Here is a 26265-nt window from a genome sequence, read left to right as displayed (position 1 = left end):
AGAAACACTTCCCTGAGGTCACACTGGAACAAGACACTAAGCCCCTATTCACACAACTTCTGCCACCTGCACCCACTGGCTTCAACAATCATCCTGTCTTTCTAACAGGAGCAGCTTTACCTTCCCCTTCTCCAAGCAAAGGGCCTGAAGCTCCTTTCTGGTCCTCTTTACCAAAAGTATTCCAATCTCTAAGTCAGAAAGGCATTCTTTTTGCCTCATTTATCCCAACCTCTACCCTTCTAGAGCACACTAAACTTCATAGCTTTTTACCTCCAAATTCCCCACTTTCACTCTTTTAAGAATATACCTGCTTCTCCACCAGGCCAATGCCATAAAACATGTTTTGCAGGCTCCACCAGTTTTGTCTTAGTACAGTTTGAAAAGAAGAAAGTCTGTATATTTTGCAATAGCTGCCAGTCATTTCTCTGCATACTTTAACCAATCTGTCCTGGTTTAACCAAGTGGAATACAGGTTGAGGAGCCAGGTTTGTAGCAGGGTTCATCCTTCAGGTCCCATTAGAGAGAGGGAGAGTGCAAGCAGTTTGCATCCCAGACGCTAAATTTCACCAGACGACTACCAGATACCTGGACAGGTTCAAAACACAGAAAACCACAGGGCAGAAAACACTTGCTCTGGAGAGATTAAGTACTTATGGAATCACAGAACAGTTTGGGTTGGAAGGGACCTTCAAAGGTCATCTAGATTAACCCCCCTACAATAAGCAGGGACATCTTCAACTAGACCAGTTTGCTCAGAGCCCCGTCCAGCCTGGCCTGGAACTTCTAAACTATGGCTGCAGCACAAAAATCACAATGTAAACTCCTAAGATTCCTGGCATTAATCATGCTTTATTGAAGGTGACATTGCCCTTCATTCATGTCATCCAAACAATTAAAAAAAAAAGATTACTTTCCCTACAGACAAATGCCAACTTCTCAGTCATCAGACCATATGCTTCAAAAATTCATTCATCCACAGTGCTGTACGCACTTCAATCCTGGGAGTTTCTTTGCACGCTACTGTCATTTCCTAATGAAAATTTTTGAAACTGGTAAAGGCATAGTGTAAGACCCTACCATTTATGCACCAAGAAATTACATCACTGCTAGAGAAGGAGAACACTAACGAGCACTCCTTGACAATATCACTACCCTTGTTTGCAACCGGTTTTTCCAGGAAACATAGAAAGAGGAAGAAAATTCTCTCCTTTTCATTTTATCCAAAAGCACTGGAATTAACCCATAAGATAACTTCAAAATTCGGACAGCATTTTTGCCAATTTAGTTTTATCTTAAAACAAATAAACAACCTCTTTCTGAATAAAAACAGTTCATAGAAGCCTAAGTTCAAAGACTGAAGGTTTATTTTTTTGATAAAAAGGAGGGATAAAGTACCCACTTGCTTCTGCTTTGCATCTGTTTTCAGGATTGCAGGTAGAAACACAGTATCTCAGCACACAGAGTAAACCAATTTAAGTCAAACCTTCTGTCCTACACCCACATATACAACTAGCCACGTTATGTTGATCTCTCCGTTATGCTGTCACTCTTACAGCTAGGTGGAAAGCTCGTGCAGGGAGCTGAGACTGAGAAAAACTAGGGTTATTTTTGGAGAGGGTAGGGTTAAGTTTTCAGTTGGCCCAGCTCCCTGTCTGGCTGCATGAGAGGCAGGGATAGCACAAGGGAGCAGAGAAAACAAGACTGCCTTCAACCAGCTTTTAAGTTCAAACTGTATTTAGCGAGCCAGCTGGAACGTTGGGAGATGAAACTCGCTGTGCTCATGGCACTCCCCAAAGACCACTTCAGTGCTTGAGGTGTGTACAACGCATACGTGAGGCAAAAATAAAAAGCTTCATCAAAAGGTACGAGTCAACACTGAACTAGCAGGCACAGCTATGAAGCCCAATACAGGATCTCACAAAAGAGTTTGGTGCAAGGAAGCTTACAGCTGAAGCATGCACTTAATAGCTTTATTAGCTGAGAATGACTCTGCCTCACTGATTTGGTTTGAGCCTCCCTGACACTGCCTTGTGCTGCCTAAAAGTCATCACGCAACACACATTACTCCTCACCAAGGCACTTTGGGAGCTCACACAGGTATGGTATTATTGCTGAGGATACAAGTATCTTTCCTTAACACGAGCAGTCTGTCTTCAAAATGTTTGCAACCAAGAGGACACCGCAATGCAAGCCAAACCTACAGATGCAACGCTCCCAGTCTCCAAAAGCTTTGGGCATAGTTTTCTGAACGCAGAACTGCTGAAGTGGACAACCAAGGAGAGGTCTGAATAGTCCTGCATCTCCTCTGCAAGATTAAGAGCCCCAGGAGCAGCAGAAGCTGTCTAAGTTGGCCTCATATCTAGAGACCAGCACAGACGCAAAACCATAAGGTTTGATACTCCCTCCAAAATGTTTGGTAATCATTTATTCTGACATCTCCCTCTATTCCTAACCCCTAAGCAAAGATCCAACTCCTTTTTGAATCTTGTTAAATTCTTGGCCCTGTCAGCATCCTGTGGCTGACTGTTCCAGCATCTAATTGCAATTCCTAACTTCTGGAGCCGCCTGCCATAGTCTTTCTCACTTGAACAGAGCCCACTCCACCCACGTGCAAAGGAAGAACGTTCCTGATAATCCTTCTGAACGCATCTGCTTCAGAGCAGAACGCTGCCTCAACAAAGGTCTGCAACAGGCCTCCACAACCCACATATTAGACCATCAGGAATTGTGGAAAGGCAAGCAGCAGAATGCCTATGGCAGACTCACCCCTGCAGCAATGTTTTTAAAAAGCAATTAATTCATTTTGCCAGGCAAAAATTAATAATGCGAAGGCAGAAAACAGGAAAGCTGAACCAGAACAACAAAATATTCAATCAACAGCAAGGAGATGCTCTTGTTTCGTCAGAATTAAAGATGTGCTCTTGTAACACAGCAGTCCCTAGAAAACAAAATCGAAAACACAGACCAAATGTGTAAGGCACATACGCACACTAATGCTGTATTATCTCCTCCCTTGCATCCTGAACGTCAGGGAGCCCAACTGTACTGGCGCGTTTCCAGAATGAAATCATGTCGTCTGCTATCAGCACTATGAATTTATATTTCCAGAAAATCCTGATGTCATAGCCTGAGAGCAATCATCAATGAGGAATTATTGATTTTAATGTCAAGTTGTGCAACCATTTTAGAGGAGGAGGAATACAAGAAAATGGCCAAGAATGAACAGGTCATTCAACGACTTCAAAAACAAATAAGAATTAGGAAGAGTCTTTTTTATCCAGAACAATTGCAGTCATGGCCAAATAAAAATCGGATTTTAATTCACTAGAGACTTACTGTTGGATCCAAGTTTCTTACTGTAGTTTGCTGGAAAAAAAGTAATCAAACATTTTAACTGAAGTGGTCAATATACATTGCAACTGACAACATAAATGGCAGAAGCATGATCTATTAGACTGATTTTACCCAGCAAATGCTGCAATCAGATGTAGAAGGCATGACTTCATCTAACGGGACAGATGTAGCTTTGAGTTCTGAGCAGGATTCAGGTGCAGACAGCGTGCCACATGTGTGCCATGTGATGCCAGTATGCACCTACCAGGCCAGTGCCAGCAGTGAGCTCATGTCCTGGCAAAACCTGAGTCTCACCAAGAGTAAAACATGCAAAGCTCTTTTTTCACACCCAAAAACCATGGCAGCTTAGATGCTGACGTGTTTCTGCACATCATCCAAACAAGTGCTGAAGCCAGCACAAAGGAAAGGCGGGAAGGAAACAGGTCATCAAGCAGTAACACTCACGTGCCATAGGAGCAAAACCTTGGCATGAAGGTGTATCACATCACTCCTAAGGGTTCATCATTATCATAAAGGGGTGGCCCTGCATATAACTCCTCTCTTGTACCCACCCCAGAACTTGCCTGATAAAGCAGTAAACCAGCTTATTAACGACGGAAAATTTACGTGGCACAAGAAGACTTTTCTACCAGGTTAACAAGATGAATCAGCTTCACCTTGGGTCAGATCAGACTCTGTGAGGATGAATAGAGGGGGAACATACGTGGAGGAGGAATGTGAGGGGGTGTATTCTCCTCCTCTGGACAGGAGGGAGCTATTCTATTACATCAGCTCAAACTACATTGCATAACTTGATCCTGAGGAGCCAGACTGTCTCACTATGCCTTGGAGAGGACATCACCCTCCCTCCATCAGTCTCTGCATTCAGAGTTTTCCAGTTGTGTACAGCACTGTTTTAATGTTCTCCCATCCATCAGCACAGGAAAATTAACTACACAAACCCTAGGTACAGTCTGCACATAAGAAGTGAATAACAATCCCCATGGTACTAATCTTACAGGTAGAGCTCAAGCCAAGCACTTTGCTCACACAGGGCAGAGAAATTTTGCCTTCTGAAACCTTTCAGAGCAAATATCCCTTAAATGTGCAGTTCTTCAGTGATTGCCTCACTTTCATACAAGAGGGTTATACAATTTCAAGACAACAAATGTCATTTTGATAGGAATCAAATGTTCATTCAAGAAAAAAAAAAAGCGCCTTCTTCCTTATTTTACTTTTCCAAATCCTCCATGAGGTGTTAGCTTGCTAGATGTAGCCAAAAAGGAAAACTAATGCATCAGTCCAACCCCTCTATTAAGAAATGATGAATCTAGAACATTCATGAACTGTATTCCAGGCATCATCTCTGCGCAGGAGTTGAGTAGCAGTTCAGCCACACACTAGACCTCTGCTCAGATAACAGATTGTATCCACTTTGCAGAAACAGCTTCCTTTCAAAGACATCAGAAAATGACTACGAAATGACTGTTTAATTGTATCTGAAGAAGAAGACAGTGAAAAGTCAACTTTGTGACCATGTTTTTAACATTGACTGAAAACAGATAGATAGTCACTGAATAAAAGGCTACAGTAGTGTAAAATGTTCTTAAAACGGCCTTTTTGGATTTTGTTATTCCCAGAAGCAGAAACAGTAAAGCAGATCACAGCAGTTACCTTTATGTGTTTCAGTGTACAGTCACCTAGTTATTTTTACCTGTCCCATCCTCACTGAGGAGGGAGAAGGAGGGAGAAGGAGGGAGAAGGAGGGAGAAGGAGGGAGAAGGAGGGAGAAGGAGGGAGAAGGAGGGAGAAGGAGGGAGAAGGAGGGAGAAGGAGGGAGAAGGAGGGAGAAGGAGGGAGAAGGAGGGAGAAGGAGGGAGAAGGAGGGAGAAGGAGGGAGAAGGAGGGAGAAGGAGGGAGAAGGAGGGAGAAGGAGGGAGAAGGAGGGAGAAGGAGGGAGAAGGAGGGAGAAGGAGGGAGAAGGAGGGAGAAGGAGGGAGAAGGAGGGAGAAGGAGGGAGAAGGAGGGAGAAGGAGGGAGAAGGAGGGAGAAGGAGGGAGAAGGAGGGAGAAGGAGGGAGAAGGAGGGAGAAGGAGGGAGAAGGAGGGAGAAGGAGGGAGAAGGAGGGAGAAGGAGGGAGAAGGAGGGAGAAGGAGGGAGAAGGAGGGAGAAGGAGGGAGAAGGAGGGAGAAGGAGGGAGAAGGAGGGAGAAGGAGGGAGAAGGAGGGAGAAGGAGGGAGAAGGAGGGAGAAGGAGGGAGAAGGAGGGAGAAGGAGGGAGAAGGAGGGAGAAGGAGGGAGAAGGAGGGAGAAGGAGGGAGAAGGAGGGAGAAGGAGGGAGAAGGAGGGAGAAGGAGGGAGAAGGAGGGAGAAGGAGGGAGAAGGAGGGAGAAGGAGGGAGAAGGAGGGAGAAGGAGGGAGAAGGAGGGAGAAGGAGGGAGAAGGAGGGAGAAGGAGGGAGAAGGAGGGAGAAGGAGGGAGAAGGAGGGAGAAGGAGGGAGAAGGAGGGAGAAGGAGGGAGAAGGAGGGAGAAGGAGGGAGAAGGAGGGAGAAGGAGGGAGAAGGAGGGAGAAGGAGGGAGAAGGAGGGAGAAGGAGGGAGAAGGAGGGAGAAGGAGGGAGAAGGAGGGAGAAGGAGGGAGAAGGAGGGAGAAGGAGGGAGAAGGAGGGAGAAGGAGGGAGAAGGAGGGAGAAGGAGGGAGAAGGAGGGAGAAGGAGGGGACAGCGTAGGACCTACTGTGACAAGAGTGCAAGGCTAGGTCAGTTGTGCTTGCCCTGTGCAACAGTCCCTTAGAGCCCCTGTCCTACCAGCCACCCTACTGGTATGATGACGAGCAGCATAAACCCCTTCAAGCTTCACATCTGCTCCTACAGCACACAGAGCTGCAGCCTGAGATGTAAGAGATGCTTTCGCTACTATGATACCACAAAGAATTGCAACTTGCAGAAAGGGGACTGTTTAAAGACCCTATTAAAACCGAATATCTGAAAAACCAAAGGGTCTCAACATCAGTGATTTCTCTTGAAAATATTAGCTTTTACTGTTGAAGTACAGGAAAGTCATTTTTAAATTTCTTCCTACAGGAAGGTCTAGCTAGCAACAAGGTTTACTTCTACTGACACCTAAATAGCCAGAACTAGACCAGCTATGGAGTCTTGGTCCATCTGTTCTAGGACACAGAACACCATCAGTTTCTCTGCATCCTGCGGTGTATTACCTATCACAAGCATTAGAAATATGCACACACACACGCGCAGGTGTATACGCACGCACACACACATCCCTCCCTAAGATGCCAGCATCCCAAAGTAACTACATTAACCAGAAATATGTTGAAGGTCTATAAATTATTTCACTTGAGGAACATGTTTCTTAATACAGAACAATTTTATAACAGAAAGCTATGCTTATAATCCCAAACCAGGGGGCACAGAAGGAGTTAAACACACACCCCTCCACACAGGTTTAAAAAAACATCACCTTTAGAGTGCATGATTAACTACACATCAAGACCATGCCTGAGGGCAAGTATATTTAATGTCACACCAAATTCCTCCACAGAAGAGCAGAGCTCTCTGGTGCAGCAGCAATTAATTGCTTTCTACATTTTAAGACCAAAGAATCAATCTACTCATTCTTCCTCCCTTTTTAGTTTTGACAGGATGCCTTCCTGGACAGAAGAGATCACCTCAATATCTTTATACTACCACTTCACATGAGAATGGGAATACAGGCATCCTCTTGAACAAAACTGTTAATTCTACAGTTCATTAACGCCCACCCACATTCAAACAACAAATGCCTTTAAAACCTCACAGTCTCTGATGGAATCATCCTACTCTGAAGTTTTTCTAGTGAGGACACTCATAACAGTATCCTTCCAAGTCCACACTTGCAAGGACAAGAATACTGAGGAGATCTTCCAATCTCGACTGTGAATCAAAAGCTGCTGCGGTGTGACTTGAAGCCATTTTGAACATTGGGGCCCACTGTTAAGTGAGTCTGGTTTTTGCTTCATAAGCATCATGAGGCATATAGCTGAAGAAGAATAGGGCAAAACCAAACAACCAAACCAAACAAACAAAAACCAACCAACCAAACAAAAAAACCCATCCACACAAAAAAAACCAGCACCACATTGGCGTTGCCACTTGTTTTACTGCAGCCCTGGAGATGAGGACCTGGCTCCTCCAGCAGCAGCATCCCCAGCTCTCAGTGTCCCTGGAACTACAGGGAGCTCCACAGGGAGCAGCTGCTCTTCCGCCACCAAGCATCTAATGCAAAGTATTAGTCAAAGGATAAGGCTCTTCAGGTAGGTAAGATCTAAAATATCACTGTGAAGAAAAAACAGAACGGTGGTAAGGAGCAGACTGCCTTAGGTTATTGAAACAAAGGAAAAAAACACACGTGAATGTAGGAGTCTTTCAGCTCTCTGATCCTTACGGATTCAAAGAATGTTTATTCCTTTTGTAATAAAAGGAGAGACAAACAAGAGCTGAAGTTTAGTATACACATGAGATAAGGCACCGTTTTAAGGTCATTTATTACATTTCCTGAAGAAGAATTAAGAAATTTTCTTTCAAGCTTAAGATCTTCTTATCCCTGTGCTTCATGACCAACATCTTGGCTGGAACAAGTCTAGTGTGTTAAAAGAACAAATCTAGATATAAGTGAGGTACAGTGGATTCCAAACTTTGATAACGGAGACTCAAGGGGACAAAGGCATTTGCACACAGTTCCGTGCAAGGGAGCACATCCTGGCTTCATTTCAGGAGAAAATGTCCCACAGCTGAGAATGTAAAGTGGGATAGCAATAGCTCTGAGCAAAATACCAACATCTAATGAAATAGTGCTTAAGTTCTCAACAGCAAAACTCTTGCCCCTCCCTTAAATTGCACTGACAGTGTTTTAAACTGCCAGTCAAGTAAATGGTGCGGTGAGTTGGTGAATGGAGACATCACCTTATTTTACTATTACGCACAGAGAACGGAAATGTACTTACAGAATAGCCGACACCGGTATGTTAAGGCATATTACAGCTAGGACGCTGGCACAGATTCCTTCCTTTGTGCTCAAAAAAGAGGATCCAGCCCCTTTTTCCATTGCATCCTACTTTTTTTTTTTTTTTACCATGTGTTTGCTCCACCGGAGTGGCACAAGGCACAGAGCCACCTGCGCCTCAGGACACAGCAATCTGTCTGCTGCTGGGCAGCCTCACAGCAAACAGTCCTGGTGCACATGGAGAGCTGATTCTGTCCCAAAAACCCCTCAGAAACTGCCCTACTAAGGAGAAGAGTGAAGCAGGTTTGGAGAGAGGGGCATTAAAGGTAAATATTATTGCTGAGTGAAAGCAATCAAAGCATGTTGATGAATATACATGCTGGATTTGCTCACAGAAAATGCCAATTTGACAAATGCTTTGGAGAAACTAACTTTTTTCCAGAACTTTTAGTGAAATAGGTGATCTAAATGATACATGTGCTCACATAAAGACTACTACCCTGAGGTCCAAAGACTTGGACATATATTTGAAAGAAAAGTGAAGTCATTCTCATTTTTACTATAATAAACTATCCATAAGTACCAAGGAAGTACTTGTTTGTAATCTGACGTATTAAGCTGAGTATAGAGGCTGAATAATACCTTTCTGGGCACTGGTAAACACCAAGTTGAAGCCAATTCCCCCTCCCCACCCCAATCCTACTGAGACATTGGCTCCACCTATACCTAATATAAAAGGAGTAATAATAATAAAATATACAACTTGCTTTTAATTCCAAGAAACAACCCAATAAGTAGTCTTATAAAAAACAAAAACAAAAAACACCAACCAACCAACAAAAACCCAACAGCAATTACTAAGCTTTTACCAGGACACACTTAATCTAGCACATTATCTATTAGTCTGGCCTCCCTCAAACACCTCATGTCTGAGGAACGCCCCTGCTTCTGAGAATTCATATACTGGAAAATATATCTTCTTTTTTTTAATCTTTTTTATTTTTTTTTTAAAACCAAATGCCATCAACTAAAATCCCTTCTATTTCATGCAAGGGTGCATTTGTGAAATATTTCCTTCACAAAATGGAGCCAAAGGGGAAGTAACTGGTGCGGTGGGCCGCAGAAAGAGAAAAGCACTTGAGAAGGTCACAGTCCTCTTTTTCTTACATGCATGTAGACTTGAATCAAAGAGACAGGAACCCACACACTGCAAGTTTCATTTAAGGCATGGTAGTATAGACTAGAAGCTGGGGAAACGATAAAGGAGAGAGAGATTTCTGTGGTTTTCAATTGCAGGGTAAGATTTCTTTAACTATATTTTCTGATATTCATGGCTTGAACAATACAATAATATGCTCTTATCTCTATTTCACTGTACCTTATTTTGATAAGCAAGAAAAATATGTGTAGCCATCTGGGTAATAAAGAGACAGTTTAGCACAGTATAGTCTGTGATCTGCCTTCTGAAAAAAATCACTAAGTTAAAAAATTAGAAGTAGTACAGATTTTGGTTTCCTGCTAAGCCCCTTCAGTTAAGAAGGGAGGGGAAAAACCAGAAGCATCAAAATACTTGGCATCAAAACAGTTTCTAAACAAAAGGTTTGTGAACAGTCTCAGCACTTTTTAATCTTTTTCAACCTCAGTTACCTTCAAGGACTGCTTTGCAAAGATCAACTCTGCTGCTTTTAGAAAGCAAGCCTCAAATCATTAGCTCAGACTGTTTTGTTCACCTCTGCTTTTGGGGAAAAAAAGAAAAAAAAAAAAAAAAAACAATGCTAAATCAAATGGAATCAGGGGGTGGAATACCAAATATTTGTACAGAAAGCCACACAGGTGCAAGTCCAGAGGTCCAGCTGAGACAGCCAGAACCCTGCTCCTGCCTCTGGGCCACCACCCTTGGCACTGCCAGGCTGCCCCCCAGTCTTCTCCACACTTCCCAGGGGGCAGACCACCAAAGTGCAGAGGCGAATCTGGCCAGGACACTTCTCGGGAAACCTCTGCACCTCAGATTCTGTGCGTGTTTTCTCCTCTGCAGCAAGTCCAGACCCTAATTTGGTAACATGCTCGCCTTAAAACCACCAAGATAAGCGTCTCCTTAGCTGTGAAGTACCTAGCCAGGACAGCTAGTCTGAACCAGCACGGTGCCAGATGTTTCCAGATGGAAATCTCCGTGATGGATTTATGGAGAATGACGTACCAACCGCAGCCGTAAGCCTGTGTGCTCCAGCCTTACTCACCCGCTTGAGCTTGCGGCTCCACAAGTGGCAAAGCTGATCTCAGCTGACCCCGACGTGACCTTATTCCACCACTCATGGGGTTTCTCCCCACGCCAGCCCCAGTGTCTGCCCAATCCCATGATGAGCCAGTTCAGGCCCCTAGCCTGCCAGAAACACCTTCCCTTTTTATGCCCCAGATAGTTCCTTAGTTATGCTGATCACCCTGTTTTTCTTTCATCTTAAAATTGCATTTACAAGGAAGAGATAGTAGAGATGAGTCACCCATGACTACTGGTCAAATATTAATTGATTAGAGATCAGAAAAACATCCTCAGCTTCTCCCCTTTTTCCAAAAAGTATACCTGATCTGTCAATATTTAACAATTTCTCCCTTTTCTTTTGTCCTGTACACACCACCCTTATCTTTCCCTGTTGCACATCGACCATGACGGCACACATGAGCACAGCCACTTTTTAGCCAACTCAACCAGTTTTCTGTACCTTATTTACTGAGAGATCAACCTTTTGCATGTCAGTCCTAGTGCCACAGTACAAGGCCTCTAACTCAGTCCTGTCGATCCACTGCACAGGAAAACTATTTTAATTTAGATTTTAAACAGTTGATGCAACCAAAACATTAACCCACACCTTTGTAGATGCTTTCCTCTGCAAGCTCAAGGCATCAAGGTAGACACAATGCCACAGTTTCCTTTGCAGAGGTAAGAGCTATGACATGAAAAATAAATCTACTCTTCCCATATTTGTCTCATTGCTTGGCATGACGGGCTAGGTTGATTCTTCACATTCTTCATCCAAATACAGCTGCAAACATTGACAAGAAAAGTAATTAGATTCAGATACCAATAAAGGCATTTGAAGAATGGGAAGTTTAAAACACCACTACAGCCCAATCATCAGTTGATGTGCTAGAGATGATTTTAAGAGGCCCTTTGGAGAAAAATACTTCAGGCAAATAGCTTTAACCAGCAGGGCTTTGTGGTTGGTTTTTGTTTGGTTTTTATGTTGTTTGTTCAGTCTTTTAAAAACATTTTTTAAATTTTTGTCCAAATTTCTTAAGACAAGAAAACCTGTGCCTTAAAAAAAAAAAAAAATTTGAGGGCAATATACATAAGAGTTAATTTGGAGAAACTTAAGGCCAACATCCTGGAAAACCTCTGTCTTCCGGGTCCAATAAACCCCAAGTCTCTCTCCACTGCTGCAAGAGTCAGACATAATCAGTATGTTTAAAACAGAAAAATCATGTAAAACAGACTTCCAGCATTTTAAAAAATGAGACCAAATCCATTCCGGACAACTGAGAGCTCCTCTGCCTCTGCATTTTACATCAGAAGAATGTGCCCATTTTCACCACTTCAAGTCTGTTAATTTTTGTTTCCTGCAGTACCTTTGACATCTGATACATTGATTTATTAACACGCTAGTCTTCATTACAGTGCTATGACTTCCATTTCAGTACTGATCAAATTCCATATTTACTACAGTTGGAACAATTACAATCTAGTGAATACAAGACTCCAGTTTGTATAAAGTTCCTCATCAGCCTCCAGAAGTTTCTAAGCTGCTAGCAAACAGACTTTGAATTACTTCACATGTCCATTTCAACATGCAGTGACAGTGGATGCCTTCCCCTTCTCGTTAGCAATGCACCTCTGCGTATCTTTGAAATTATTACATGCAGAACAAGACTGCGTAAGCCTTATTTATTCCAAACTTAAAAAAAAAAAAAAAAACAGAAAAAAAACCAAAAAACATTAACAAAACAAAACAAACAAAAAGAAACCAATACACAACCACCACAACAAGAGCACATTGGAGCACAAATCTAACTTAAGATTTTAATTAGAGTTTTGTAGTAGCAGGGTCTTTCACACAGATGGTATATTCCCACAAATATCCCACAGCAGCAGATAATTTTTAACAGGAAGACACCTGAAACAGCTGTTGTTTGAAGCAGTGCCACAGCAACAGTTTACAAGGTCACAGGGAACAGCAATCTCTTTTATAGCAAAAGAAACACATTTTTGCACAAAGCTTCACTAATAACTATCAATAGCTTTGTTTGTTCTTCACAAAAATACCAGCAGATGCTCCCAATAGCCCAATATTAAAGACAGAACACCTGACAACTAAGCAAGGACAGACAAGCATCACATTTATCTCCTAACACCGGACAGCATGTAGACAGCACATCTATTATGGAAGATTGAAATAAATTAATATGACATTTCATTCTTCTCCTTTTGTTGGTCATTCGATAAGAAGCCGTAAATATCACATAATACATGCACACAACTTGTCCAAGCCAGGATCATGGTTTAGACTCACAGTACGGAAGTATGAAGTCCATCAAATCAGTCATGTGGACCCCTGAAATGATTACAACTTGAGACCAATCTAATACATAAACTAAGGACTGATTTTTATCTCCTGTTGTCTTTATTAGCAAATGAAGTAAGCGAACGCCAACTGCCTGCAGTGATCCTTACTCCTAAGAAACTGCATTTGTTACTGGGCTTTGTGTTTTACTCGTAAGATGTCAAAGGCAACATGGATAAAAACCCCATGGGTTTGCACTTCTTGTAACTTCTGTGGTTTCAGGTTGAGGCAAGAGGCCAAGGAGCCCACAGAATCTGAAGTCACAGCCAAATCCCTGTCCTCTCCAAAGCATGGTCCTCCAGGACCTCACATGTTAGGCTAGTCAAAGTGAATCCACGCTGGCACCTCAAGTCTCTGGACCATCCTGTGTTGGCAAAAAGCAGAGGTGCCGTCAGTTCCATTTTAAAGCTCCGCTGGGCTCTTGGCTCCAAAGACAATAAAGCTCTGCAAAGTTTAGATTCATCTCTGATAAAACAGCAATTTTGTTTCTGCCACCAAACACCTATACATCCAAGCACACTTTAGAGCTTTGGAATTATTTCAGTTAACAAAGAATAAAAAAATCTATGCAAATGTTCAAGAAAATAAATGAAGCCTCTAATCTTAATGACTAATGCATGCTTCCTTTCTACCTTCTCTACCACAGAATCTAGTAAATCAGAAGGATAACTAAGGAAATGTGGAACAGTGGAGGTTTTCAAACTATTGCAATGAAAGCCACTCATACACCATCTAAACTGCCTCCAAATTTCAGTTAATACTAAAACTGGTTACGAGACCCCTCAATGGGAGGCAATAAAAAGCAACAAGGTAGGTATTCTACTCTAAGTCATCTTGTTACCACAAATCGATACATGCCAACATGTATTTCCATTCCAATCATTTGCTTTGTGCCACTTCCATATGACAGAAAATGAGATTTAATCTCAGAGCAGGTAAAGCAGTATGCATTACTTAGGAAGTTCCATCTCCAGAATGTCTTCCACTTCCTATAACAGAAAAAATTCTGATTACTCAGATGAAATCAAGAGACCTAAAGATTAAAACGAAAATCAAAGCTTTCTCTTTAGGTACAGGCTTTGTTTAGTTGACAGAAATCCCCCATGACTTCTATTATGAAGGATGAGACTTGATAAAAAGCCCTGATCTGTTCCTTGCAAAGAGATATCAGCCAGCAACAAGAGTGCCAGCCGTGCCTTTATTTGTAACATATTGAAAAGAGCATTTTAAAACAAAAGCAATTTTATTTAAAACCTGTGAAACATATCACCAGGATTATACACACCGCTCATCCATCTCCTGCACATCACACCATCATCTTAGTCTCACCAAGAACTACAAGTGAAGCGTTACTCACCAAAAGACAGATGAAAGTCATAATGTTTTTTCAAGTCTCTTGATCACTATGACTTTTAATGTCCTGATACATTAGATCCCACTTTCCAGGGAGCTCTCTGGAAACATCCTATTCACACGCTGCCAAAACTGCAAGTGGCATCTGCAACACAGCGGCCTCCGGGTCAGCTTCCAGTTACACATAAGGTACACACAGAAGGCGCAATGGACCAAGACACATGGGGCAGGGCCAGTCACAGGAGCATCCTGTCCTTGAAGGATCTCCCCCCAACACACAGGAAAAGAAATCCACCACAAAAAGAGACATCCCACAGTAAAAACCTAGTGAGAAGAGATGATCATTGGTCTGAGCCAGGTGATATCTGAAGAAGAAAGAGATCCTTCAGGAGAAGTGTGCTCCTCAGCACTTCCGGTTTAATTTGAAACATGGCTTCCAACCCCTCATAGCTGGCACGTGATTTTAGAAGGAGTTTGCAGAAACAATGAATTTCAAATTATGAAACTCAAGACTCTGGTAATTTTATACCAACGTCCGAGTGATGAAGAAGCATATCTTGCCAGCAATCTCACTTTGAACAGTGAGATCATAGGGAGAAGAACACACACAAGCAATTTTGCATGGTGTCTCACTGAAAGCAAGTTTAGGCAAACACAGAGGTTGCCTATACTAGCATTTTAATTCAAAAAAAAAAAGTTATAGGTTATAGCCCCAAGTTCCTGGTGAGCACTAACACCTTCCCAAGCACCAAAAGGTTTGGACAGTATATGGTGAAGGACATTACTCTCCAGCTGTTTTGCTACACACATCCAGATGTTTTGGTACAAACCTCCCATTAACACATTAATGAAAAGAGAATCACATAAATCCCTTGCAAAGTCAAAGGGTTTTTACTGACATGATAGACTGGAGACAAGATATCTTCATGACATTTGCAAGGCAGAGATGAAGGTTCAAGCCATTCACCTTCCACACTCCCTTTCCTAAGGAATAACTTGAGAACTGGCAAAGCATTGGATTTTAAGCTGATCAACACAAAGATTCTCCCCAAACAAATGTGTTCATTTGTGTGAGGTTAGCTGTATCCCACACACTAGGAAGGTGGGGTGAAAGTCTGGAATTTTAGGTTAGCACTTAATAGATGCATAATTTCTTCCCCTTTTCCCCTTTCACCTCTCTCCCCTTGCCCATTAGCTAAAGGGTCTCAGTTCATACCATGTTGTGCACTCCAGCAGCAACACTGGTTTGTAGGGCTGGTGATGAACTAGAAAGAAGATCTGATTAAGCTGAACATTTGGGTGGGGAAGGAGAAGGTGTTACAATCACTTTCTAGACACATCAGTTCCCCAGTTCCATTCCCTGTGTTGGATGAGCATTTTTCCCAGCACAGTGGGCCACTGGGGAAAAAACTTACCATGAATCAGTGTCTTAGGATGAGAACACCTCAGTGTTTGACACATCTATGATCAAAACAGTGTTGTCAAGAAAATACTATTAAACTCCTTGTTACAGATGGTGAACTGAGGTGAGGATCAAGAGCTGTGGACAGGAGCCCAACCTCAAGTACTTCCATCTGAATTACTGCTGATTTATACATTCACTTTCTGACCACACACGCACTTAGAAAAACCCCAGTGTCACCAACTGAAAATAAATGGCACACGAGATTTTTGTTTTTCAAGATCATAAAGACTTCTGAAAGACTTTCAGGAGATCTCTGCACCATCTCCTCCTCACAAACCAATACTGTTTCAGCCTGCAGTCACTTCTTGTTTAAGCACTGTGTGGCTCAGCTCACAGGTCCAGCTGGTACCAACCCCAGCTTGCCAGTAAGGCCACCAAGACCTTGGTCACTTGGTACAATGAATGCGACTAAAACACAAATGTTCACAAGAAGAGCTTGAAAAGAAAGTTTCCAACGTACTGCTTCAGCAAGGTTTCCAGCTCTTTTCAGCCACATCTATTACTCCTTTTGTATTCCAGTGACACCCTGTGGTAGTTACCTAGACTGCAGTCGCCACAAGTCTCAATAGTCACATTAACAAAGGACTAAAAGAGTAAAGAGCAGTGAATCAGAAAACAGAGAAAGGATGTTGCAGCACTGAGTCAAAGGACCGCTGTACAAGAGAAAGCTGGGCATTTCATGCCTCAGGAGTAATGAGCAGAGTTACTTACTAGCAGCCTGTGACACTGTCCCCTTGACTCCAGCCACCCGTCAGAGGGCAGATGCCAAGGCAGCACTCCTCCTGCTGTGACACCTTTCCCTTGGGCACAACACATCATTGCCAGGCTGATATAATGTGGTGGAAAGCACCCAGTTCTATTGACTCAGCTTCTCGGGTCTTCTACTGCAGCACTGAACTGCAGTCTGCACTATGACATTTCTGTCTCTGCAAGTTACACAAGTGACTTCTAAGGGATATCCCAACTGTAGCAATTAGAGGACGGCAGCCTGTGAACATAAAGTCCCAATTTTCACTGCATTAGAACACTCACCTATCACTTCAAGAGTATCATTTCTACATGCACCAGCTACTGAAAGGAAAAAAAACACACACAAGCTAATTCAAACTGCAGACCAGTATGCATACTGTTTGCTCTTCACATGGTAAAAAAAATACCTCTCGTAACAGCATGTACACTTACTTTTTGCCCTTCAACTCTTCACTAAAGTGAAAAAACATTGGATATAGCACCTCAAACCAGCCCAAATACTCTAATACAAGAGTGAATCAGGCAGGAGATATCACACTGCATGACATTTTACATTTAACAAACACATCAAGGCCAACCAGGGCATAACATGCGCCTTTGAAATTATAGGCTAGAGTCACAGTTAGTAAACATTTTGGAACATGACAGACATACATATGAGCAACACGGGTAAAAGCACCCAGGGAGCTTAACCACCCAAGCACACACAAGAAGAAACCTCAGACAAAAACTCCACAAGCATCTAAGACATCACCCCACAAAAGGCACTGCAGGACAATCTTCAGAACTTCTCGCGTGTCTTAAGATTGCTGGAAGTTAGAGTTTCCACCATAAAAAAAAAAAAAAAAAAAAAATATATATATATATATATATATATCCCCAAGCACTAAAATCCTGCTACAGAGTATGCCAAGGACGACCAACAGCTTTATGGAGGCTGAGTTGCGTCTCAGCAGCAGCCCTTTCATGCCAAAGGCTGTTCAGAGTCCCTTAGCTCAGCATGCATGACCAAGGAATAGCTGAGAGGAAGGTGGATAAACAAGAGATAGTGTGGAGCTAGAGTGAAAAAGGTAGTGGGGATCCTGGTCTCCAGTCCCTTTTCCTGAACTACAAATGCCTTCTGCCTTAAGGTTCCTTAAGACAGAGTGCATAAACAGTCAAGTGAGCCCAAAACCCCCAGGGATGTCCCCATCTTCTGAAAAAACAAGTCCTTTGCAGATCTAGCTGAAGGGCGTGAGGGTGGAGGGGCTGTCAAGTCTATCCACCTCATCATGCAACGTCCTTCACTGTCTCCAGAACACGTTTGTTACTGTTAAACATCAACTTCAGCACTGTACCATACCAACTTAAACTATATAGAAACACATACTATTCTGGGACAGACAAAAAAATTAAACATTTACTCTGCTGAAACTGACAGCTTTGCCCTCGTCCTCAGCAAAGTAAAAATTTCACCTTGAACATACGTTACTGAAACAAACCATTGCTTCACAGCGTGTGCATCTGCTCCTCCTTCTCCTTGACTGATGTAGTCCCTTCTCTGACCACTGCCTCAGGATGACATTGGCTTCCAAGCCCAGTTGTACAGCACACAGACAGAGTGGTGCTTATGTATCACTACAATACGCAACAACTCCACGTACTGCTAAACATTACTACTAGTAATTGTGTTACTATAGCAACTTGAAAAGCGGTATCTCCAGCAGATCATCTGCATTCAATACATAATCTGCAATTGTGCATCTTCTGGTTTACATGTGCAAGGGTGCTGACTACTAAGCCGAGCATACCATGACCAGCTCCACAAGGAAAATAGAAGGAATATTACAAAATTCAGTATGTCAGTGTTCACTGTTCAAGCCAAATGAACCACTCCTATTTTCTTTTTCGTTAAGCTGACCTACAAAAGAAATAGAGGCAGATCAAATGTGATTCTAAACTTCAAGGTTTCATAACAATGAGCTTGCTGACCTGTGCTTTATTGCTTGGCTGTTGATCTCATCTTACACAATTACACAGAGAGAACACGGTTAAGCTCCCACCACACTGCTTTGATAACAAGGTTTAGGGCTTGAGCAGACTTGCTTCTTCACTTCTATCTTAATAACCTTTTTTTCTTTATATAATTTTAGTAAGTCAAACTGTTAATTAGAAGAAGGGGGTATTATCTACATATACAACTTTCCAGAATCTGCTTTTTATTCTGCTAACAGTGAAATATTTATTCTGCTAGCAGGGAAATAAAGACGAGAGTAAAGCTTTTGAATGATGTGACATTACAGAGAGTGCAGTTAACTGCAGGCAGACGGTGCATACAGAAGTATCCCCTCATCTCTTACCTTGACAATGGTATTTAATTGAATCAGCACCCATAGGAAAAAAAAATCAAGAACTAGGACTTAGGGTGTAAGAATTCACACTGTTCCTGTTGGTTAATCATAATGTTTCTCAATAAGTTGACTGTCTTAAAACCAAATAATCTTCTGGACTTGGATAAACTTATTAACTTCTATAAAGCCTTAGATCAGAGTCATTTTTCAAAACCAATTCATTGCAACACTTCTGCTGTTCTAATAGCAAGACACAAGCATTCCAGAAATGGGCACCAGTCAAGCAAAATAACATTAACAGGGGCCAAGCAGAATCACAAGAAGTACACTTTACATGTACAGTTTGTATGTACAGACAATACATACTATATATACACATCATTTGTAGGTAGAGTATATACATAATAGATCTAGCATATATGTATATAGTATATGCACACATACACAAACATATAAAAATATATTTTAAAGCAAAAGATATTCAAAGTTAAGACATATATTGGTAGGCACAATTTAGGAAAAAAAAAAAACTGTTGGCAAACGAGCATGTTGGTGCAGCTTTGGCCTTTCATTCACAGTGCGGGAGCCAAAATATATATATATATATATATTTAAAAGAAATGTCCTGCCACCGCACACAACTACAAGTCAGTACTGGGGATGAACGCAGTTTAAACAGCATAGTGTGCTTGGCCGATGTTTTCCATGAGTCAGCCACTTGCCCACTGGGACCTGTAAAGCTCACTGGTCTTTACTGGGAATGCACCTGTAAGAAAATGTGTCAAGCTACAGGGTCATAGAATAGGGCCTTTGGGCCAAAACACGCAGAGTTTGTGGGTTTTTTTGAGGACAGAGGTAGGAATCATAAGAATGCAGGAAATATCTCACAAGCATTTTAGACTTCTTTCCTTCTTGTTTTCTATTGACAGTTTCATAGATTCCTAATGGCAGACCCACCCCAGAGGTAATGGCAAAGTGACTTTTGGCACACCTAGCTCATTTCCTTATAATTAATTTTAGATTGTCAACACTAGAATATAGGAAAGTAAGCCTTCTTTATAACTGACCACTGAAGATGACAATAGAGAAAACTGTTATATTTATAAGCAGAGAGATTCCTCATTAAAATGCTGTTTCAAATATGTAATTACCAGTCACCTTTTCCTACAACACGGCAAACATTTCTCATTATGTGCCAGCTCTTTCGTTTCAGCACCCATGGCCTTTTCCTGTGCATCTCTTATCTGCACACGTCTATATTGCTCATTGCCATAGTAAGTAAAGATACTAAAATTTTCTGTCCATGTGTCAGAGTTCCCCTCAGGAACTCAGTCACCACTCCAACATTCCATTCCTTCCCTCATCAGTAAATGCTGCAGTCCCTGCATGACAGACACATTGTGCTGGTTTGACTGAAAATGTGTTCATTTTCTTCATACATTCAGGAACCTTTATTTTCCATAGCTAGTATGCTCATTATTTGGACTTAGTTTAAGAACAAGAGATAACACCCCAGCACAGTTAATGTTTTTAATTGCTCTGGTCTGAGAGCTCGAAGAGGGGCATGGATGGGGCAGAGCTTGACTGACATCCAGACTGAGCAATAAGATTATTCCATCCCATTAGCCCAATTAGCCTCATGCTAATTATTTAAGGAGTTAGGGCCTTCTGGTTTTCTGGCTCTTCCACTCTTCTTTTTCTTGCTCTTGCTTGCTCTGGGCCGCAGGAGTTTTAGTTGGGCCTTTTGCCGATTTGCAGAGGCCTCTGAGCCTTTCTGCCTTTTTTCCCCTCTTTCTTCTTCTCTTTGGGACCAGGTGCTGTTTCCTGGGAATGGCTGCTCAGCATGTTCATGAGGAATTGCCTCGAGTATCTTTTATACATATGTATTTACTAGTAGTGTATTAGTATTTTGTTATTTTATTTAACTGTGTTTATCTCCAAGTTTCTTCCATCCCTTTCGATTCTCTCCCCTATTTGGGGGCGGGGGGAGACCGGGAGAGTTAGCTGTGATCATGGTTGTATTGCTAGCTCAGGTTAAACCACAACACACATCCTAGGCACAATCTTCTTTTTTCTACACATTCAAGCATCCAACATAGCAGCTCCTATCTAGTAAACACAGATACTTCATATTATTAATGGCTGGAAGGATACAGCAAAAGTGAAAAGAGCAGGAGGTATCACAGTGGCCAGTGAAAAAGGAGAGAACCAAATGGGCAGGGCTTCCATTAGGTCATACTCTTTCTCCAACGCTATCCAGCCTACACAGGGTAGACTCACCTTTCAGACTACTTTCCACTGAGTAACACTGTCACAGTGTCCCCACATGAGCTGTCTTGGGGAGTAACCACACCAAATATCTACTTACACACACTTAGAAACATGTGACTAGGATGTATCTAACAGGAACATTTCTGTTCATGTAATTGTCATTGATATAAAACATGAGGTTAAACAGAGGGAGATGAATCAGAGAAGATACCCACATAACACACCAAAATGGGAAGGCAGGAAGAGAAATTTCACCAGCCCTTCAGTCACAGACTCAACCAACTCTTTCAAGTAAGTCGTAACTTACAGGCAATACAATAATGTTGAATAAAAGTACACAAACATGAGGAAGAGAGGGAGAAAAGGAAAAAAAAAAAAAACACCTACCCAGGTTTAGATTCCTAGAGTCCTTCACGGACTCAAAAAAAACCCCCCACAAACAACAACAAATAAATTAAGAAAAAATAAAATACAAAAATAAAACACACAACAAACCACACACAGACCTCCTGTAAGTGCTTTCCCAACATATGCTTATCCTTGTTCTAGAAAGAGTCATTGGCGACATTCCAGTAGAGCACGCTATGTCCTATACCTTACCAGTCAGATGCATCCGATTTCCAATGTCCTCTTGGCATAAAGAGATTAGACCTTCATATGCATTTCACTTTAACCAGTTAACAGCGATTTGAAGGTACACTAGTCAACACACAGGTACTCCTCCTCAAAGCTTATGGCAAGTTTGTAAGCCAGGACATGGTTCTGCTCCCTTTCTCAGAACTGATCAGTCAAGGAAAGTAAGAGTGTTAGTCTCAACCCATTTTAATTTGACTTTTAACAGAAACACAAATCACAGTTTTTGTTCATACTACCAAGCTCCTAACATCTTGTTTGCCTTAGGTCTTGCTGACCTTGGCACAGAATAAGAATTGTATTTGTAGCTGGATTACTAGTTCCCAAACAGTTTCTCCTACATTATTAACATGCACCAACAGGTCCTTTATATGTATCATACCCATCTTTTTTGTTTACCATAACACTTCACTGCTACAAGAAAGCCAGACCTCCATCTTTCTTGAGGCTTGAGAGGGATGCTGATGCCCTCTGCAAGAATTCTGGAGCATTTTGTTTCCACAACACAAACTTAAAACCTAAACATCCTTTTCAAAAGCCTTTGGGAAGCTTTGTAATAATGTTTAATTCCTTACCCTACCCATCTTTAATTACTGAGAAAAACTGCACAGGAAAAAAAAAAAAGAAAAAAAACCAAAACACTACAGAATATTCACCCTTTGCTTTTCAACCCTGTTCACTGCTTCCTCACTTAAACGTGGACATAATGATTACTAATTTAACACTCTTGTTTTCAGGGTGGCCTATCTGTTAGTAAAAATACTCTAACCACACTTTGCCAAGTGGATCCTATCTCAGCAGGAGATAGCAGTCCTACAGCAGTCTTCAGTCCTCAAAAAGGATCCCCTGGTCATAAAAGCCAAATCCCTGGTCAGAGATAATATTTAACAGATCCAGTAAGAGCCTTTCTGAGAGAAACCCCACACTGTAGTACCTTAGCCACCTTCCATAGTCACAACCACAATAAAAGCCTGCATTTTAGGGTTATTCCAAACATCTTCATAAGGTAGGCTTCACAAGCTACAAAAGTATCGCCATTTTAGAGTACTCAGAGGAAATTACTTGGATTTTATACACAGCTGGCAGTGACTTCATGCTACGAACAGACTGCAAGAACCAGAGGCACTGAACAGACAGAAGCTTCATTTTCATGCAAATACCCTCAGAAAGCCGCATAAAGGAAAGAAACAGTACATCACATTTTGTTCTGCATTGTGCACAAAAGGTCTCTACAGGGAATGCTTGCAACCAGGGAGAAGGTTGGAGACTTCCTTTGTTTCTCCCAGGAATCTAGATTATACACTTCCCCCTTACTTAAAGATAAATAAATAAATAAATCAACTCCTGTTTCATCAAACAGTGAAGCTAGCATTTTTACTGGAAAATGTTTTTGCATTCAGGGGAAAATAAAGTATGCATACACAACCTCTTTGTACCCCACATATATAGCAGTTTCTGAAGAATAACAACCAGGCACTTCACTCCTAGGGGTACTCCCTAAGAGTAGTTTTCGTTTCCTCTCAGTTTTGGTGAGGTTGGGATTTGACGTTTACAAATGGCAATAACAGGTGTCCGCTGGAATGCCTTCCTAACCCCCCCTGTATTGAGGACACTTTTCCTTTTCTGTCCACAATAATATGGTGCCAAATAAGATATTTTCTGGCATCAAAAAAAAGGCACTCACGTCCTTGATTCACCACAGTAGGTGCTACACAACTACTTCAGGGCAGCAGCATTTATGCCACTAAATGGCTACATCTGACAGGTTCAAACACTGGAATCAGCAGATGCTTAAATGCTGACCTCTCAAACACTGATTATTATATGCACTCAGTAACAACAACCGCACTTTGAAGAAGGCAAGCATTATCCAGAAGGACCCCATGCAATCACTGCTGTAACTCCAAGGTACATTTTTTGCTGCAGAAGGAAAGCTTAGTATCAAAGATGTAATGGACATGACACCAGTATTTTCTTCTGTCCAAAGGTGTACAACACCAAAGATGTCCAGCTTCATCGATTGCAAGCTCAACTCAGTATGGCTAGGAGAGATGAGTGCTTTGGCTTTTAAGTGCCTTGTCTCTCAATAACATGCAATCTCTTCATGATCATGTGCTTACCCTGTCCATCAATTTAACTATTAGGTTTCTTCTGAGACTTAAAAGCAAAATAAAACCCCTTGGCTTTGGTTAGCCAAGGAGAAACTGGAAAGAATGATGAAGCTTACAAGGGCTATGAGTTCATATCTTCAGTTTTCCAAGCTGGTAGATCACAAGACACAAGTTTTTAGGATTAACTCCTAAAAGATCTCTAGTATCCTTCTTGATCCCTCCCAGGAACATGATCTTGTACGTGAAAAACATAGAGAAGAGACAAGAGACCAGTCCAAAACAACAGCTTCTTGAGTGGGCCTGTGGCAGATCTGGGGTCTCTCAGAGTCAGCTCACTCAACAAACCACACTGCTTTCTGTAGTGAACACAAGTATCACCGTCCTGTTGCTCAAGCAGTAACAAGTATTAGAAGCTGAAAAAGCTGTTCACAGAAGTGAACTTAATTAAGCATGCAATACTCCCGAGCAGTCACCAGATGTCACTATATCTCAAGAGGCTCGTAAGGAGAGTCTTAGCAGGCCAAGTGACAGCAAGAGAAGGGAAGGTTTCTGTCACGCATACACAGCTTCAGTAAGACAGACCAGAAAAAGCAACTCAGTGACCAAGACGTCTTCCCATCAAACAACTTACCATATGCATGTTTAAGACTTAAAGGACCTGGACTAGCCATCTAAGGCAGCTCCTTCCAGCCTTTCTACCTCAGCCACATGGCTGTTGCTCCCTTCTCTCACTTCCCACCTCAAGTCCTGTATCCTTGCTCCTCAACCACCCACACAGGAACATTGCCTCTGCAAGCGATCACCAGTTCTGCTTGCCAGGACTTCCACAGCTCTTGTGAAAAACACGTTTGTTCACCACGGTCCAAGGCTGGGTGGAACTGAAACTCTTCGTCATCGTGCTCTTATAAATACGCAACCACCTCCATTAACGCATCTGCTAAATTTGGTCTCTCAGATTAAAACTTCCTGATTTCTTTTGTGGATTTTGGTTCCAGTATTCACATTTACTGCCCCTGGCAAGATACTCACTCTGTCTGTCACACAAGGCAGGACTCAGGCAAAGCACGTTCTGCCCACAGGTAATGATCCAGCCTGCTGATGACACAAATGCTGCACCAACATCAGAAATCTTACAGTCCATTCTAAAAGGGCAGTGAAAGTGTCAGTAATAAACCAAATAGAGATTTCTACATCACATTCTGCAAAGTTTATGGGTTTTTTAATTGTATAACTGACACACACGCTCTCCTTGATACCAGCCCCAAAAATATCCATGTTTGCTTTTCTCCAATTTAGTGGCCCATCTATCTTTCTGCCCCTTCTGCTGGAAAGAGCAGTCAACACTGCATACATCCAGACCTCCATCTAACAGTACTCAAAAAAATGTCAAATATTTGGCCCATTGGGGTACTGTAGCATCCACAAGTTCTAGTCATGTTCTGGGTCACACACACAAAAAAGTAGTAAAGAGTTTCTGTCCAAAAAGTGACATTACGTCACCTCTAGTGAAGACTGCAGGGCAAAGTGGTTGCCATATCTTCCCAGCAGCCATGCATCGATCAGTGATGCTCAGACCAGTAGTGCCTAAACCCACAGCTGTACAAGACCACATCATTTCTTCCAGCACTAAGGAGGGCTAAATATCCCAGCTCCTTCCTTTCTGTCACAGGAGGCCTACAAGGCATGAGCAAATGCTCCAGTCAATGTACGCAAGCACAGTATGCCTTAAATTAAAAAACAAACAAACAACTTATCTCACTTAGTGTGCACTATACAGCACAGTCACACAGGTTTGCTGACCCACACTGTTCCAGGCAGAGGAGCCCAAGAGCAGGCTGCTTTTATCACATCAATTGGAGCAGGCTGCTCCAGACATCTTCCTTCCTAAGGGACTTTCAGATACTACGGACTCTGCACTGCGTAGTAAGAGGTAGCTAGAAGCCAGGCCACAAAACACACAAACAGGTTTTGGTAAACTGCTGGCTTGACAACTCTGATTTAAATCTTCACTTCCCTTTGAACAGAATAGAAGGAACAAAGAACGGGCACAGGGAAAAAAAAAAATGGGAGGAAAAGAAACAAAGAAAGAAACAGAGAGAGACACAGCTGGAATTTAAGAGGTCCACTGATATAAAGCGATGTTGTCAACACATGGCTTAAGGACCCATGCAAGCCTCAGTCCACACACCCTACCCCTAAAAACATGAACAAAATCTCCTCCAAGTTTGAAACACCAAGAAGAAATCTCGATTTCAAGCAAATGAATCCATACACAGGTAGCTATGACTCCAAGATAGTAACACACAGATGTTTTGTCGAGCTTAGAGCAAAACTGGAGACTGACACCCATTATACATTAGAACGTAACAACAGCATCTCGCATCAACCAGCGGAACGCAGCAAGCT

General features: G+C 42.1%; 1 protein-coding gene across 3 annotated transcripts in view; it reads right to left on the bottom strand.

Moving 5' to 3' along the window:
- The window catches only part of BORCS5 (BLOC-1 related complex subunit 5), a 74795-nt gene that overhangs the window by 47288 nt on the left and 1242 nt on the right, over positions 1-26265 (bottom strand). The gene's annotated exons all lie outside the window — the stretch shown is intronic.

The sequence above is a fragment of the Patagioenas fasciata genome, chromosome 1, assembly GCF_037038585.1.
Source record: "Patagioenas fasciata isolate bPatFas1 chromosome 1, bPatFas1.hap1, whole genome shotgun sequence".
In the NCBI taxonomy this organism is placed as follows: Eukaryota; Metazoa; Chordata; class Aves; order Columbiformes; family Columbidae; genus Patagioenas; species Patagioenas fasciata.
Note: the sequence above shows the minus strand (reverse complement) of the source record. Positions and strands in the feature narration are given on the sequence as shown.